The sequence below is a fragment of the Poecilia mexicana genome, unplaced genomic scaffold, assembly GCF_051168715.1.
Source record: "Poecilia mexicana isolate PSO_F unplaced genomic scaffold, ASM5116871v1 scaffold_21, whole genome shotgun sequence".
Classification (NCBI taxonomy): domain Eukaryota; kingdom Metazoa; phylum Chordata; class Actinopteri; order Cyprinodontiformes; family Poeciliidae; genus Poecilia; species Poecilia mexicana.
This window is the reverse complement of record NW_028263390.1, coordinates 22,506,592-22,525,584: the sequence shown is the minus strand read 5'-3', so window position 1 is coordinate 22,525,584 and position 18,993 is coordinate 22,506,592. Positions and strand designations below refer to the sequence as shown.

General features: G+C 38.6%; 1 non-coding gene across 1 annotated transcript; it reads left to right on the top strand.

The window, feature by feature from the left end:
* The first annotated feature begins 17,697 nt into the window (after positions 1 to 17,697).
* On the top strand, positions 17,698 to 17,770 carry trnav-cac (transfer RNA valine (anticodon CAC)). Its single transcript has one exon. It is a non-coding gene; the product is annotated as a tRNA-Val (tRNA).
* Positions 17,771 to 18,993: the final 1,223 nt, after the last annotated feature.

The following is an 18,993-nucleotide window of genomic DNA, read 5'->3' as shown; positions in this document are numbered from 1 at the left end:
GAATAAAATAAAAACCTACCAGGATTGAGAATCTGCTGACTACATGACGTCACACCGACCCAGAGACGTAGCACCAATCAAACATATTTTTACTCAAGTAAAAGTAAAAAGTATCCATCCAAGAAATTTCGCAAGAGTAACAAAGTATATACTAAAAATCCACTCAAGTACTGAGTAACTGATAAATTATCAATCATTTAACATTTAAAAATTACATCATCAGATGGACCAACATGTAAAGTTAAGTGGAATTTTTGGTATTTTAAGTACAAAAAATGACAATAATTTATATTAGTAACAAAATATAACAAAATCAGGCTACGTATTGTTTTTCAAAATTATTTCCTTTCAATATAAAAAAGTTTTAAACTTTCACAAAAACTGCAGGTGTGAGTCTGTGTGATGTCTCTTTGGTTAGAAATCCAGAAATTTTACTCAAGTAAAAAGAGTGATACTTCATCATAGAAATACTAAAAGTAAAAAGTACAGCACAGTAAAAATACTCCTAAAAGTATTTTTTTCAAAAAGTTACTCAAGTAAATGTAACTGGCTGCTAATAAACTCTGCACTTGTGTGACAGGCTTCTAAAAGTGATGTCTTTGTCCTAACTTGGTCACATGATATTATATATATATATATATATATATATATATATATATATATATATATATATATATATATATATATAATTTCTTAGAAACAAGACCAGGGGTTGCTCAACTTGTCAGGTACATGAAGCCTGAGACCAGGATAGATTAACGATTAAAGTCTGGTCTCTGCTTCCAAGAAAAGCTCTTGGTTTCCTGATACAGATCAGCGTGGAGCCCAGTGGGCTTCCTGCCGGGTCTGTGTTCTGCCTCCGCTTCAGACGCAGAGCTGGACCGACTGCAGAGCCCGTGTGGTGATGTTGGAAGACAAACATTTGTATCACCACAGGTCTAAATGAGCCCACAAAGGTCCGACTCGTTTGTCTGGTCACCGAGGCTCAGACTGGCCTTTTCAGCCGCCTAATTAAACTGATTAAGAGTCAAAGGGTGCTAATGAGAGTGACAGAGCGCCTCTGCAGCAGAGCGGGTCCGAGTGTGTGTCTGGTGCCATGCACAGTTTGACCGGTTTGGGCTGACAAGGTGTTGCAGGTTAATGCGACACAAACACCAGGATGGTCTCCAGGGCTCTCAGCTCAGGTTAGAGTCAACGCTCCGCATGTTTCCACATCCTCATTACGTTTCTGTTCCATGCACACAGTGTTGGCTGATTCTATTAGCTCATTGTAAAAACAGTCTGGGGAGGACGCTGCGTTAAAGATAACACGACCTACATCTGCTGTTTACCACAAGTTTTACTGACTCTTTAACTGTTCAACAACAACAGCTTCTGTGGTTAATGATACAACTTTTATCGCCCATTCATGTTGCGTTTAGTAAGAGCCTTAATGGTGACACCCCTCCAGGACCAGACTGTGGAAAAACGGAGAGAAAAGATTCACTCTGACCACTTCACGACCCCATTTACCACTTCTACCCTCTGGCAGGATCTAAACCCACAGCAGAGAGGAGAGATCAACAAACTAATGCTGCCTTAAAGCTGTTATTAACAGCCAACATGTCAGACAACCAGCAAAATTCGCTCAAGGGACACAGACTGTAATCAGCCATGATTCTGCCAACGACATTTCAGTTTTGGTTGAGACAAGCAGGCAGAATTTGTAAAGCTGTTTGATTTGTAGAGATGTTAAGTAATGATCAGCTCACAGGATTATTGGCCAAAACTTAAAAATCCAAAGCTCAGGAAAGACTCATGATATTTCCAATTGTGAGACAAAAGCGAACGTGAAGAAAATAGAAAAGTTAAAACAAATGGAGCAGTAACGTTATCTGAACTCTGCACATTGAGACATCTGTCTATCTTCCACAAACTGGTGACAGTCCAGTGTTTGTTTTACTCAGAGTGAGTTGATAGAGACCTCAGCTTTTGGGAATAAGTTGCTCCTCATCCCATTAATCTGTTTAAACTTGGACAAACTGAGTCTGATCCAAACTGCTCCTTATTCTGCAGGGGCCTTCTCTCCCAGAACAGGTGACGTTTTGATGTCTGCAGTGAAGCATTCATCCACTATTGTAATTTTAATCAGAACTTAGACTAGGCTGTTCAGAGTTCAAGCAGAACCTGAAGTCATGTGAGTTTGTGGGATTTCTCCTGTGTTTCAGTCTGGCTCAGCCGGATGCTGTACCGTCTGTCTGTGATGGATGTAAATCATCATCATCGTTACTTGAGATCTTCACCACAGTGGTCTTGTCATCATGGTGTTGGTGGGGAGAAGTCCAGGCCTGGGTCAACAGGGTAAACAGCACCGGTCTGAACACACAACCCTGCGGTTCTCCTGTCTTCCGGTTCCTGATCCAGGCTTTTATTGGTGTAAAAAACACTAATCCATAAAGAAAGGGGGAGGGAAGTCCAATAATGACAGATATCACTCAGCCTATAGCCTATATCTGTCCATTAATGACAGATATCACTCAGCCTATAGCCTATCTGACCATAATGACAGATATCACTCAGCCTATAGCCTATATCTGTCCAATAATGACAGATATCACTCAGCCTATAGCCTATATCTGTCCAATAATGACAGATATCATGACAGTTTGTGTGAATTTATGTGGAGACAGAGATAAATTGTAGGTTTTGTGTGATAAAGGCCAGTGAGGTCTGCAGCTTTATAAGGTCATTGTCTCCAAACATCGTGATCTCATGAGTGAGATGAACTGGTTGGTGGCCATTTAGGAACAGGGACAGTTGTTATACTTTTAAAGCAGTTGTTTCTGTGGTTTGTTGGAGATGTTGGTGAGTTTCCTAACCTCAGTCCTCTGCTTTATCAGGTCCAGCTTTCTTATGCAAATCTAAGATAAAACTGGACCAGAATCACTGGTTTCACCTACAGACCATTACACTCACTTTGCTTTCCTCACCAGCAAACCTTAAATGTAAAACTAATCCTTGTGCTTTTGAGCAACACCAATAAAAATCCCACTTGGACGAGCGCCGTTTCCCGATGACGGCTGTTATCTTTGCTGCGATCTTTTCTCTCTGCTCTGCTGCTCTCGTTGGTTTTTAGTGTCACCAGGCAATGAGGCAGAAGGTCCATTAAAATCCTCTCTGAGGAAAACAGTGACAGGCCAGTTAGGGTTCAGCCATTAGCTGCACAGCCAGCCACACATTTGCAAGTCTAAAACCGTTTATTTACGTCTTCAGACGGACACAGTACGGCTTTATTTTAAATTATATATTGAAATGACTTTCATGATGCATATTTCATTCACATAATATCCTGCTTCATTACCATTTCCCTTCCTCTTAATGTTAAAGGAAATCTGTTTATTTCTTGCCGTGGCCTGGATGCTGCCATTACTTGTTGATTTTCATGGAACCAACATAAGTTGCTTCCTGCTCTCCCAAAATGCCGAAACATTTATTTAAATAACAGAAAGTTTTGACTCACATTGCTGAGCTTGTTGACCTTTAACCTTAAGTAGGAGCGTGTTGGACTCACTCCTCTCGTTCCACTAGGGGGCGCTACAGTTTGTTCACATGGATTCTGAGGAAGTGAAAACTGAAAGCGACTTGATGGCGGACAGGAAGTAGTTTATGTCAGATGAAGCAAAATTAACCTTAAAAATAGTTCTCTGTTATTCTTAAACAGTTTATTTTTAGTCTTATAAACTACCAGAAAATGTGTTTTTGTCCCACTTGGCTGTTTTGGCAGATTAGCTGTAAGCTAATGAAACACTAGTGGTTTTCAGTCGTTCTTAGCAACCAAACAGGGTTTAGTTTATGGTTTAATGCTGATGGGTTTGTTACTGTAAGGATTTCAAGGAGTAAACTGGAAGGTTTTTAATTTATGTTAGTTAAATTAAGCAACGATTTGGTGATATGCTCCTCTAGTTTCCTTTAAAGAAATTTAGTTTGAATTTTATGCGATTCTAAGTGTCAAAACTTTGTTTTACTTTGTTGACAGCTTAACTGGTTTGACTGTAATTTACTTAGCAGTACATAACTAGTTTGTGATGTTTTTAATAAACATCTTTTGCTGATTGATTTTCTGCCACTTTTTATGAGCAACATGTTTTCATTTAATCCACCATTTCAAGTTCCTGCCACTCAACAAAACAAACATGAAACTCAGACAAATAGACAGGCTAGAAACATGAAAACAATAACAAGCTTTTTATTTTCCAGCTGCATGACGAGCTGTTAAGAAGTCAATTAGCTGCACCTCTTGTTGAAAATGCTGCGACTGATGAGGAGATGTCAGGGAGGGAAGCGCTGAAAGGAGTCGGAGAAGAAAGTAAAATCTCCAGGAAATGTTTTTCATCTTTCAGGTCACAACAGGAGGCCACTTCAGACGTGTCAGAGTTACGGACATGGCAGAAACGTCAGAGACGGATTCAGGAGTGCATCCAGTAAATGGACCTGAGTGACGCAAAGTTTCTCAGAACCTCCAAAAAAACTTTTAAAACATTTTTTAAGAGCATAAACTCATTAATTCATTGAAATGTTTGCAGAAAACAACACAAGACATTGATGTGTGAATGCTAGCATCAAAACCTAGAGTTCAGTATTCAGTTTTGAGATTTTCTTTAATAAAAAATGTGATTTATTGTCAAACTATTGTCAATCATTACAAATTCAATCAAACTGTGGTTCTTCCACTTCTGAAATGTTAAGATCCAGTGGATTCAAACAGTCTTTTATATTATTATTATTAATAATAATGCACAATCTCTCTCAGATAACATCACTGTCATTAGATCAGAATCAAAGTGAACACTTTGTGGCTTTGCTTCGGCAAATGTAATTTTTTTAATCACAACATTCTCTAGGAAAGATTTGATCCTACTGGACTGAACTGATGGAACATTTTGGTTTTTACGCCCATTTTGTCATAAATTGAACTCAAATGTCCAAAACTTTTTCTATTCTCTCAAATATTATTCACAGATCTTTGTAAATCTGTCCGTGAGCTCTTCTCCTTTCTGACTTCATCCCTCTCTCCTCACAGGTGTGGCATGTCAAGGTGCTGGTCAGTGTGATTACTGCACAGGTGTTTCTCAGGCTGGCCGTTTGTCAGACTGAACAATGCTGCAGGTGTCCCAGGATTGGGTTTAGAAGTTGATATGTAGAGAGTTGAATGGTAAAAGTTATGAAGAATGACTGCCTGTGTTCACATTTAGCCTGTAGATGTGAGAACCTCCATGAAGTGAGAGCAGACAGGCCGCCCCCACTGGCAGCCTCTCTGTATTAAAACATTCATTTAAAAACATATGTAGAGCATAAACTACTGGGATGTAAACTTACTGCTGAATCTGCCTGGATTAGATCAGTTTGCATAGATTAAAGAATAATTTACTGTACTAAACCTGGAAATTTGCACCCAAATGATCAAGTCTTAAAGTTAAGCATAAAACGCTGTTTGAAATACTGAATTGTCAACAGTGTGAAGAAATGATCACAACCGATTTCCTCCTCAACACTCTGATCATAAATTCTTCCTCATGAATAAAACATCAGCAGCAGAAAGACTTTTACGATCTCCCTGCCTTCATTGATTCTTCACATCGGCACATAAAATCAGCAGCGCTGCGAAAGCCAGATGTTTTCCAGACTGATGATACTCGTCTGCATGTTTTCCTGCATTAGATCATCATCGGCTGTGTCGAGTTTTTATGGATGAGAAGTCCTGACGCTGAGCTGGAGGTTTGCCTTCCTCCAGGACAGCAGCCCAAACACTTCTGTAAGTAGATCTGGGATCCGTCCACCTGATTAAGTCCCGGTTGCTCTCTGGTGTAAGTGGCTGGCAGATTTCTGATCAATCATCCTGAGCGTGTTTGGAGAGTCGTGGAGGTTATCAGCGCTGCAGTAATGAGCTCCCTTGGCCTTCTGTCTAACATCAATTCTTCTTCTTCTCCTGCTTTTATTTCTGCTCCCATTAATACGACCGAGCTCCAAGTTGGACTCGCTCCTTCCTCCCTCCGCTGTCTGTCACTGCCTGTCTGCTGGATTCTTCCTGGACCCTCAGGAGGGTTTCAAGAAAGCAAAACACTGACACCAAAGACATTTGGAAGAAAGGTTTCTGAAGTAAAGTTTGAGTTTGTAGATTGGTGAGCACCAGGAGTGCTGATGAAATGGGGATTTAGATTCATATTTGGGTAAGTTAGTTCTCCAGCAAGGACAGCATGAAGGCAGTGACTTCTGAAGAAAATACAGACTGAGCTGTTCTCAGCCAAACATCTTTATTTGGAAATCTGTCACACCATCTCAGCATCGTCTTTCCAAGGGTTCAGTTCAACCACTGAGATCTAATGGCACAGATAAAAATACTAGTTAACCACTAAGAGGGGCAATTACTGATTAATTAGTTAATTAGTTAGCTGTAGTTACCATTTACATATAATGTAAGTGATTCTCCCCAGTAGGTTCCCTGTAGGAGAGACTGGGCAACATCAAGCCAACGGTATTTATATGTGTATATATGGACATTTTTCAGGTTATTGTGCATTCAGCCAACAATCAGAACAGGAGTAAACAGAACCGTTTGTAACATGGCGCAACTCATGTAAACAGCTGCAACTTACCCCCAGATGTAGGTGTGGGGTAAGTGGAGCCTAATACCGAAAGCCCCTCTTCCTCCTCTTCCACACACACACACACACGCACGCACGCACGCACGCACGCACGCACACACACACACACACACACACACACCTACACACCCCCACACACACACACACACACACCCCCACACACACACACACCACACACACACACACACACGCACGCACGCACGCATTTGGAAAGAAAGAACTAAAACTGAGTCTTTGGCATTTGAGACTCAACAGCCAACCAAACTTACCCCAGATCCTCCATTTGTACTTTATTTGTGCCCACAGCTAAAATGCTACACTTTTATCTTCAGCTTATGACACAGACTTAAAAAATGATTCCTTCCTTCCAGCTATTTGGTCACATGATCAGTGTTTCATAGCAACATGGGCGCCTCAACTTACCCAATCTGCTCTTCATATAAATACTTATTTTATTTGTAACCTGCAGATATCTTATAGGTACCTAAATGGGTTCATAATAAATACAAACATATGAACCCTTTAAGTACCCACTAGGCCTTTCTGAGTACATAATAGACTCCTATCCTGTACTTTTAGCTGTAGCCTAAAGTAGATCTCACATGTAGAGACTCTGTACCAATCACTAAGTGAAATATTACACAAATAATGAAAAAATGCATAAACTGAAAATTAAAACAGCAAGAAACATTGATGTAAAATCAGGTGATTTATGCTCATCTTTACAAAATTAGAAAAGATGCAAATCGTGGAACCATCCATCATTTCTGCTTTCTTTTTAAAAAAAAATATATATAAATAAATTCATGAACATCAGCAATACGTCGTCGTCCAACGCTGTCAGTGTTCCCAACATGATCACTGCACTAACTCGATGAACACAGCTTTTACCTGGACAGTCTGTACCCAGTCAGAACAGATGTGACGAAATCTGTTCAACACCAGAAATAAAAAGTGGACCACATGTGTTGATGAGCAGGAGGAGCAGCTGCTGCCGCTTCATTAGCTCTGTGTCTGCAGCAGAGTTAACACATCTGACTGGCATGTGTCGATCGCTCCGTCCTCATGATGAGCTTTCTGATGAGTTCATGCTTCTGTTTAAGGATTTTAACTAACATTATGGTTCTGGCTTGTGTTGGGAAGGAGACATTCAGAAGGATTTTATGGAGACGATGCTTCAGGCTGTGCATTTTTCTACAAAAAAAAAAACAAAAACACATATGATGTTTGAAGGCTGAAAACATATTTAGACTCCCTCTTTCCTATCTTTAGTTTTTGTCTTGAGAATTCACATTGTTATCAGCTCAGGATCCATTTATCCTGAGCTAATCAGGATGAATGGATCCTTAATCAAGGTTTGCACGGCGGAGTACTTCAGGGAACATCTTACTTCTTCTGTGGTTTGGGGTAGCCATGGTAACTGGTTTCCATTACAAACATGCACAAAACTTTGTCGAAAAAACAATTTTCCAACTGTGGTGTTTCCATAAAAAAAAAAAACAATTAAAATCGTATGTGAATAAGTTTATTCACACGATAAATCATTAAAAAAAATGCTGTGCCATCATCATCATCATCATCATCATCCCACTTTCCTGTTTTCTTCATCTGTTCTGCCAGTAGCAACATCCAGTTTCTGATCACAACTTTTGCTATGCAGAAAACATTTTCCATTGCAGCTACAGCCGTAGGGCAAACATTTGTTTTGCAAAAAACTCTTTTTTAAATTGCCGTATTTTCGTAATTCCAAATTACAATGAAAACGCAGCTAGAGAAGCAATGATTGATCAAAACTAATATCAAAGGAATTACAATAATCTATGCATATAGATTTTATATGACTCTTTCTCACACTTATCTCCTTAATGATGATATTTTTCAGTCATGAAACTTCCCTGATCTGAACCATACGAGGAAAATCAAACAGGATTCAGTCCAGACACAGATATCAGCATCTGTGAGAGATTAATAAAAGTCTGGATCAATATAGAAAACCGTCTCTTTGCACAAATGCAACATATTTGCTAATCCAATCTGTTACTCAGAGCCAATTTATGAGATGCAAAGACTCAGAGATTTGCTTTCAAAGTAAAATAACTTGAAAAATGATATAATTCAGAGAAGTAATTTCACAAATTCTGCTAATTATCACAGAAATGTACTTAATAATGGCCACTCTTTTGTGTGAACATCAGTGGGACTGAAAACAGTCTTTGTTCCTAAAGAAACGATGCCATTTAATAATGAGAGAAGGAAAAATAGACATAAAGGAAGTAGACCACTGAATACATAGAGAACATGTTCACTGCAATTATGTTTTCATGAAATGATATCAGTTCCTGATGGAGATTTGAATAAATGAAAAGGCTCATTCAATATGTTGGTGTACCACAACGTGACTCAGTCCAAAGTCCATTAGCCGGCGTATAATGGCATGCCTGTGTTTAATTTCCACCTACACACTTCCAACAATCACCAACAATCCTGAAGGTCAGAAATTACTGGCAGCTCAGCATGAAAACGGCCAGTAATCAGAGTCAGGATTTTCACAGCTCATTTTTTCTGAAATGCAGGTGATTAACAGGAGCTCCAAACGACGCTTTTACCGCAGGGCTGAGAAAATATGACGAGTACGAGGAAATGAAGCTTCCTAAAAATGAGCAAAACAAAAAGATTTCAGACGCAGGTGAGACTAAACCCTGTAGGTTCGTTTCTGTAAGAAAAGCTGAATGAAAAGACTTGATGTTCTTCTGCAATCCAGTTTGTTTTCAGTCCAAAACTGTTACTGTCAACTGTTACTGTGAGTGATATAGCATATAAGTGTTGTTCCTTTTTTAGACATGATCGCTGTCATCAGGTTCTGCAGGAGCCTGCTAATGATGCAGCCACTTAAGGCAAATGTGTTCAAGCAGGGAAAGATGTGAAACATTCAGAACGTCGGAGCTGCTCTCTGCTGAAGTCCCTGTTAGCCTTCCTCCATCTGGAGGATTTATCCACCTTCCTCCAAGTGAACAGAGATCACCTGCAGGAGGCCCAGGAACCATTACTGATAATAAAGTTTCAGGACCTGACACTGATAAACCCAAACTATTGTTTTAACTTTGACAAAAGTCTTTGCAACAGAAAACAGCTGAGTGGAAACCAAGAAGATGAACTGAGAAATGACTCAGTGAAAAACTCCTTAAAGAAAACCTCAGCTGGGAAATGAACCCACGACCTTCTTGATGTAAAACAACATTCATGATTCAAGAGAAGAGGTTCATACACAGCCAACATTTACCTCCAGGTAAAGTACTCTTAAAGCTCCCTGGGTTTGCTTACGGAGTGAAGACTCCTACGTACTGATTCATGTGTTTCCTGTGAGTCGCTCAGATACTTCATGTTTCCTTTTTACTTTGTAAAATCTGCAAATACACCACTGGCTGCCATCTTTTATGAATGATGACTGCTAACCCTCGCCGTCTTCCTTCATCATGGCGCCTTCAGTGATTTAGTGACGTAGCTGCAAAGGGTCAATAGCTTCTGGTTGGGGATAGCAGACAGATTTCTGCAGCTGAATAACCTCTGAACAGGACCAAGCTCAAAAAGATCCGACCGTGACCGAACCCTTTTGGTAGCATCTAACTTTCTTGTGTTATTACTTTTCAAATCAAGGCCTCCACAGATATCTGTGTGACTTACTGCTGAGGCTCATGCAGAGCAGAAAGGTCAGTTTGTCAGAGGGCAGAGAAACTTACACGCTTTTGTAAACACAACCGTGTGCAGACAGATCATCTGCAGCGTCGTTTCATCGACGGTGTGAGGAGAGAAACCGGGTCAGATCTGCTGAAATCACTCAGATCCAGTTTGTTCTGTTTCCACCTCCAGTGTTTTCTCACACAAAGGAAGGAAAAGATCCAGAGATGAGAAGCAACAGATGAGCATGGAGGGCGTTCTGCTAAAAGACCATTTCATGTAGGAAATACTGGAATATTGGCTGTAAACATAATCCACACACAGGTTCAATCATTTGTTTATTAATTCAATAAAAAGTTTGAATAAAATCTGAATCGAATCTTAAGCCGTGATTATAAATAATCACGGCTTAATGATATCTGTTAGATTCTCTTAACACAAACGTAGCATTTAGAGATAATATAAATTAATAGTAAAATAGAAAATAAGGTTAACAAGAAGAAATAAAAAAATGACTAAAATGACATGATAAACTCTGAGGTTCCTGAACTTTTTGTTTTTATGTTTAAATCATTGGCAGATACACCTAAAATAATTTAAAATACATTAAAATAAAAAGAAATAGTCCTGATAAAATATAATAAAATAAAAAAGAGAAGTAGTTTCAATTAGAGGTTATTATGATGTAGCAGTCCATCAAATATTTTAATAAACAAAATATTTTTAAATATGTTTTTAAATCATATATAAATAAGGTAAAATAACTGCTGAGCACATGAACTTTTTTTCTCAATTTGAATATTTGTGACACAGTTTAGACATATATTATTAGATATATAATTAAAACCTGATAAAAAGGTCCATTAAATAAACTGTGTGGTGAATATTATATTTTACATTCATGGTTCCATTAGAAATATTTCATCTGTAAAAATGTTGATGTTCCCAATATTTCCTTTTGCAGGATGTTTGACTCTAAATATTTTGATCTGAGGAACTACAGAAATGATCGAAGCCTTGAAGGAACCCAAAAGAACATCAGACCCACATGTTAGCAGAGAAACTGACTCAGCAGTTTAAAGGACCAAACCGTCTCAGATGTGACCACGACTGCGGCTCAGTGTGTAATCCTCTCTGCCCGATGAGAGGAAATGAAAACCACACATCTTCCTTACTATCTCATTTTATTTTGCGACGTCAAAGCGACTCTGGTTCTGTTACAGTCCAACAGAACCGGGGAGCAGCTGTGTGGATCCGGCTGTTCAATAACAGAGGACGGGATTCCCAGTTTAATCAGGATAAATGGGATCTGAGGCAAAACCAGGAATGGATCCAGTGAACAACACAGAGGATTATTTGGTTCTGCGTTGTCCAATATAACCTGGAATACATTCATAAAATAATTAAGTAAAAATTTGTTTTGATTCCTGTATGTAGAAACTCCCGGTTGTGTTTTCACACTCAGCAGCACATTTTCCACTTAAACAGAAATTAAATCTGATTTTTCCTGATCACGAACATTTCACTGTTTCCTGTCTGAAATGGGATTTAAACCCGACTGAATCCATCCTCTAAACACATGAAGACTGAAGAGGTTTTATTGACTTCCTGAGCTTTTAACACAACCAGTGAAGAGACTCATTAAACTGTTTATGATGGTGGAGATGAGAGTAAGATCCTCGTATTACTGGAACATCTTCAACAAAAATCTAAAAACAATGCTAAACACGGCGCTGCAAAATCTAAAGAGAAAAAGTGCATTAAATTAAAAACTATTAAACATCTTGGTCATTTGAAAACCAAGTTTCTATGAACTTTAGGTGTTTAAACTGCAGTAAGGCAGAGCTGTGGGGCTGAACGGGGCTGGTGTTTCACTGTCCGTCAGGATTTCATTTTCTTCTTTTTATTACAACTTCACCGAGTTTAAACTGACTTTAAGACACCTGCAGTAAGCCTGGAGAACCACTGATCGATACCGTCTTAAAAGATTACAGCCTCTCTGCTTGGGAGGGAGGAAGAGACGGGTCCTAAAGTATGAACAGTTTTATCACAGTAAAAAGGTGAAGCAGGTACCAGATCTGTTTCAGATATGTCTGAGTATTTTCAGCTGCGTTCTTCAGAGGTTTTAATCTTTCCTGTCTTTTCCTGAAACATCAACAGCTGCACTCTGGTGCCACACGTCCTCATTTCCTTTTATTTCATTTTTCACAATGCAGTAATTAAATCACCTGCCATATCTACCACACATGCAGGCTAATGTTGCAACGTTTTCAAAATGATATTGATGCAAACACTTTGTCTGCACCGATGAAAGCCAACTCACCTCAGCATTCTGAGTGCTTGAATTTTCTGTACATGAGATAACATGGTTCACAATATCAGCAAATTATTGTATTATATTATTATTATTACTTTATTATGGTAGATCTTCTTGTCTTGTAGGTTTGTAATAATTTTATTTATATAATATAATTTATGTGTTGGTTCTTTAGCTAAGTATATTGAACAGGCACAGGAACATCATAGAAAATTTCTGATAACTATTGAGTCAGTAAGTAATATATTTCATTAAATTGATATAAAATAAATGTTAAGTGTTCACTTTCTCCTTCTTTTCAAACAGAGAAGTAGTGATAAGCTAATTATTTTGTTCTTGGTTTGTACGATATGTTTTCTTTTGTCCTTGTTTTTAAAAGCTTGTTTGAAATAAATAAAAACTATATATGTTAGTTTATTGTGTAAAATACCTTTTCAATATGCCAGCATGGATTGCAGTAAGTGAATCATTGTGATAAGTATCTTAAGGTCCAGGAGCTCCAGCAGATTTTTGCTCATAAATTCCCAATTTGCTGCAGATGGCAGGAAGCTCCACAAAAGCATATGTCAAATAAGATATGCCAGAGTTTGGCTTTTGTGGGACATAAACTGATAAATATCCAGGCAGACAACCAGGAAAGCCGCAGAATGGAGGAGCTGTCAGCTACAGTAGCCAATCAGCAGCCATGTTGACAGGCCTCTTCACCTCCATCATCCCCCCATCCTGCCTGCTCTGCTCCATCCATCATCCTGCTCACCAGGGCTCTCTATCAAATGCAGCAGATAAAACACACACGCACACACACACACACGCACACGCACACACACACACACACACACCGTCAGCATTGTGTTTTACGCCGGGGGCCTGTGTGTCAGACAGGATGTTTCGATACAATCATCAAGACAGATTCGACCCATAATGCATTGGGGCAGGTAGATGAGTGAAACTCTCCACATTCTGGAGATCTGGGGTGATTTCTTTTGTTTTGACAACAAAGTTTTACTTTGTTGATTATTTTTGTTTGTTTGGGGAGGAATCTCCAGCAGCTTTTAGTTACTACAGAAATGACATAATTAAAATAAATTAAATGGTGTGATTGAAATAAATTGTAAGATGGCAAAGCAAAATTCATGTTGAAATGAAAAACGAATCCCTGCAGATATTCAAATAAAATGACCAAACAGAAAGAACATTGTCTTAAGACTGTCTCCTCTTCTAGGCCTTGGTAAAGTAGAGCCACATCAGAACTGGCCTCCATAAAACCTCCATGATTTTCCTTCTCTGAGCCGAACCTGAACGTAAATGTTGCAGAAACACAATCAGCCTCCATGTGAGCTTTGATGGATTGCAGATTTCTGCTTCATTCTGCTGAATTATTCACTCCCTTCGGCACATTCAAGGTGTTGCCCAAGGAAAACTGAACTGTGCTGTCAGAGGACAGTGATGGGATATTTATCAAACACCAAAAGGCAGCAAAGAAAATCCTCCAAAAAATTACAGAGGGAGGAAAGAGGAGGATGTTACAATGAAATTTGGTTTCCTTGGTGGATAAAAGGAACAAGGCTGGTGCAATAAGATTTTTCCTTCCATAGTTTTTTAAACTTGAATTTTTCTTGGACTTCCTGCTCTGACCTTTTTCGTTCTCATTGTCCAACGTCCTCTTTGTTCTGAAGAAGCTTTCAGTGCAAGTCAGGTGAAGTCATTAAGGGATTTGTTTGAGGAACTGATGATGGGCCATGACTTTGGATGACTCTGGGGCCCTGGAGCCAAAACAGCAGCAGGACTCGGCTCGTCCTCAAAGTTCAGCTGCAAAGCTGGAAACACAAAGAGCTCTGATCCTTGCTGAAGCCTCCTGCAGGAAAACTTCTCATCCCAGGGATTAAAATCATTACTTTATGAAAGAAAGATGTCTAAGTTTATGCAAAACAACAAAATATTCCTCATGTAAAACATAAATATGCAAATTATAGTCATAAATGGTAATACAGAGTTATCTGCCAAAACTACTAATAAATTGCAAGCACAACATTTAATTTTAATAATTTCAAGTGCAACCAGTTTATTTTTCCTGGACAGAATGTTGTGCCTAAAGTTTTATGTGTTTAATTTGTATGCTCATATTTCCAACAGATGGTCAGCAGAGTCGGTCAAAGGTCAACGATTTTCTCTTGGCACAGCTGATGCTCAGTTAGCTTCTTACTGCAGTTGCAGTTTGTCCCTGATATTCAACAGGATGGAAACGATTCACCTGCCATCAGTCTCCATTTAAGTTGGCTGAATGAAGGGCACTGGACTGGCATTAGAGAGAAATAAGTCAGAGTCTTAATTTAAAATGTGGTTAGACTAAAACAGCGCTGCTGCCTGCCAGACGTTGGGCTCGATACTCGATGCAGTAGATGCTTTGCTTTGCTTGTACTGTCCTGTCTGAAACACCACCAGCCTGAATTTAACACTAAAGTCTGACCCTGCTGCCATTGAAGATGAAATCCTAAAATTAATTTTAGCTTCAGTTTCCTGTTCTTGGCTAACCAGAGTGGTTAGCGTGGTTAGCGTTCTTCTGCTGCTGCTCAACTTCTTCAAGATTGTTTGTCTTAAACTGTGAGGAATTATAGAAACTGCTTCCAGTTTCCAGTCTCTGCCTCTTCATGTCTCCTCTGCACTGGTGCTAAATGTGCTGTTCTGTGTTTTCCTATGTCACTGGGATTAATGGGAGCAAGTCATGTGTAAATACGAATTGATTGTGACATCCTGGAAGGTTATAGCTGCTGTCTGCATGCTAAAGAAGACGCACAGCAGGAAAATAAACTCCAAGCACGTACGTAACGTACAAGTATTCCCACCAGAGTGTGATCAAAGTTCCTCATGAGCAGCTTTCAACCTCAACCCTCACCAACATGTTTACTCGAAGAAAAAGTCTTTATTTCATATTGGCATGAATGAGATGTTATCTACCTAGTAGATGCTGCTGTCTGCCTGATGCAGGCTGAGTTTCAGAGAAACAGAAAAAACAAGTCAATGACAAGAAGCAAAGCTGCAGTTATTTTATCCCCTCAGTTTCAAGAGTTCTGTATGATGTGCCATTTATAAGTCAGATATTAACAGAAATCATTTAGGCTATGTTTCCTGTCTTAAATGGAAAAAAAGATGTTCATTTTTTGAAGTAACACTTTATTTGACAGGGTGTTCATAAGAGACACGACACTGTCATGAACATGAAGGGGTCAATATGAGTATTTATGACAGATGTCATTAATTCTACAAAATATGATACATTTAATGCAAAGTTGACATTGTTTAAAATGTCTGTTATGATAACTTGACATTAACCAAGAAATTATAACTTTTCATAAATGTCATAACAGGCACATTTTAAAATGTTATTTAGCTTTATGTGTTAAGATAGCATTAACCTGTCATTTCCTGTTAGACTTAACTTTGGCTGTCAGGAGTCCATTATAATAGACATTAATTCATCCTTTACCTCAAGTAAAGTGGAAAGACGTTTGAATAGTTAAGATGTCATTGAGTTTTATTGCTCTGTCTAATGCTTTAATAACAGTCATTAATATTTCCACTTTCCTCAAGTAAAGTGAAAGCCATGTGCACCAGTGAGAGGCAGCAATGCACCAACTGGTGTGCAGTTTGCCCGTCTAACGCGTAAGAAGAAGAAAGTGGAGCAGCAGCAGAAGAAGACGTTCAGCTTGTGTTCATGCTAATCAGAAGTTACAGCGACTAGGCCTCGTGTTTAAAAGAGAACAGGAGCAAGTCAACCAATACATATGAGATATGCTTAATACTGCATTTAGATGTTTTTATAGAACAGAACATTGTCAATATGAGCTGCTCTTCTAATCATCTCAAAGTGCTTCAAACTATTACCAGCATTACCAGCATGGTGCTCTAACCTGCTGAGCTAACTCACCTACCTTACAAACTGTTGAGTTTCCATGGATTTAAGAAGAACTTACATGATCTTTCCACAATGAAGATTTGATAAAAGTGCTTATATTCTAATGTTTTTCAAAACAACATTTTATTTTCCAGAGATTTTGTATTTTGAAGCATTGATTTTATTTTTGAACCCTTTAAATTTTGAAGTGTTGATTTTATTTTTGAACCATTCTTTATTGTAAAGTGTTGATTTTATTTTTGATACCCTTATTATTTGTAAAGCATTGATTTTTATTTTTGAACCCTTATTTATTTTGAAGTGTTGATTTAATTTTTGAACCATTCTTTATTGTAAAGTTTTGATTTTATTTTTCATACCCTTATTTGTAAAGCATTGATTTTATTTTTGAACCCTTATTCATTTTGAAGTGTTGATTTTATTTTTGAACCATTCTTTATTGTAAAGTGTTGATTTTATTTTTGAACCCTTATTTATGTTGAAGTGTTGATTGTCTGAAAGACCTTACACATGGATTGCCCCATATGGGGTTTGAACCGACAACCTCAGCATTACCAGCACGGTGCTTTAACCTCCTGAGCTAACTCACCTACCTTACAAACTGTTGAGTTTCCATGGATTTAAGAAGAACTTACATGATCTTACCACTGAAGATTTGATAAAAGTGCTTATATTCTAATGTTTTCAAAACAACATGTTTTATTTTCCAGAGATTTTGTATTTTGAAGTGTTGATTGTATTTTTGAACCATTATTTTTGAAGTCTTGATACTATTTTTGAACCATTTTTAATTTTCAAGTGTTGATTGTATTTCAGAGATATTTTTTTTTATTTCAATGTGTTAATTTTATTTTTAACCATTTTTTATTTGTAAGTATTGATTTTAATTTATAGCCATTTAGCCAAGTCTCTGTAGAACCATTTGTCTCTGCTAATAATATTTTCAATACAATGTTTTTTATCCCAGTCTTAGTTTATGGACTGTAATGTGAAATTAGGCACAAGTATAAGTTTGGCAGTTTGTTTACCAAGTTACTGTGCTCTCTGAGAGGATCTTTGGTATAAGTATTTGACATTGTTCCATGCCCATCGTTGACGTTAGTCTCTAACAAAATGTGGATCATCTACCAGGAACAGTGCAAAGAGCATGAGTTTCTGTAGTGTAGTGGTTATCACGTTTGCTTCACATGCAAAAGGTCGCTGGTTCGAAACCAGACAGAAACAGATTTTGCATGTTTTATTCATCACAGGTGTTTACTAAAGGTCAACAAGGCTCTGTGGTGTCATGGTCTGTACTCTGAATCCAGGCATCTGAGTGCAAACCTCAGTTGAAATTTTCATGCGTTGCATCTCACATCATCAACTTTGGAACCTCAAACTGAAACAAAGCAGAGAAGTTCAGTTCCTGTAGTGTAGTGGTTATCACGGTTGCTTTACATGCAGAAGGTCTCTGGTTCGAAACCAGACAGAAACGGTTTTTGTCGGTTATGCATCTCTTGGGGTGCAGTGAGACAACAAGAGCCTTCCTCTTTCGTGACGGTTCATTTGCCAGTCGGCTTCTTTGAAATTGAAGCTACTTTACTTAAATTACCAATTGGCGGTTCTATGGCGTAATACTCAAGGCCCGTGGACCGTGGCCCCCTAGCATTTTATAGGCCGATGATTGACTTAATATAAGTTTTGAGCATGAATTGACTACAAACTACATCTCCCATAATGCATTCCGATTGTTACCAGCCAACATTACGGCTTCTCGCCACTAGAGAGCAGCAGAGTCACCTCAAGCTGCTTTTTGATTTTCCCAGCAAATAAAACTGAGACATCGACAAGCTAACATCAAAACGTCCAAGAAAAGAAAAATCGATTTACAAGTAAGACTATGAATGAAGATGTCTGTGAGTTGGTGTCAGGGCGGCAGGTGGCGCTAGACTTTTTTTTATCCTTATCTTGACCGACAACATAAAAAAAAATCGGTCCTGTACTATTTTTATCCGTGAAATTACAATCATAGTAACATCGGCTATTTAGTCGCATTTTATGCGGTTTAGTTAATATTCACCGTGAATCCAGATCCCATCACAAATTAAGCAGAAAAATGCATCTACATTTTTCTTGTAGTGACAAAAACCACCCCAATAACTTTTAATGAATTAAATTAAGCGACTTCACTTAAATTAGCATCACTTCACCCGCTGGGGTCTGAACGCACTTCCTCCTGGTTCCCATCTGCAGAAAAATCTGCGCTAATTCGTCAGTCAGTTGGATCTGTCTGATCCAAACAGATCAGCTGAACTCTGAGTGTTTTACCCTGAGCGGTCCGGTGTGCGCTTTTACCAGGATTATTGTTTTGTTTTGTTTTGCGTGGTTTCACTTCTCCGAAACGGACAGATGTTACGTCTGCAGCTCCTCCAGAGCGCCGCTCTCCTGGGTAACGTGAACCCAGAAGG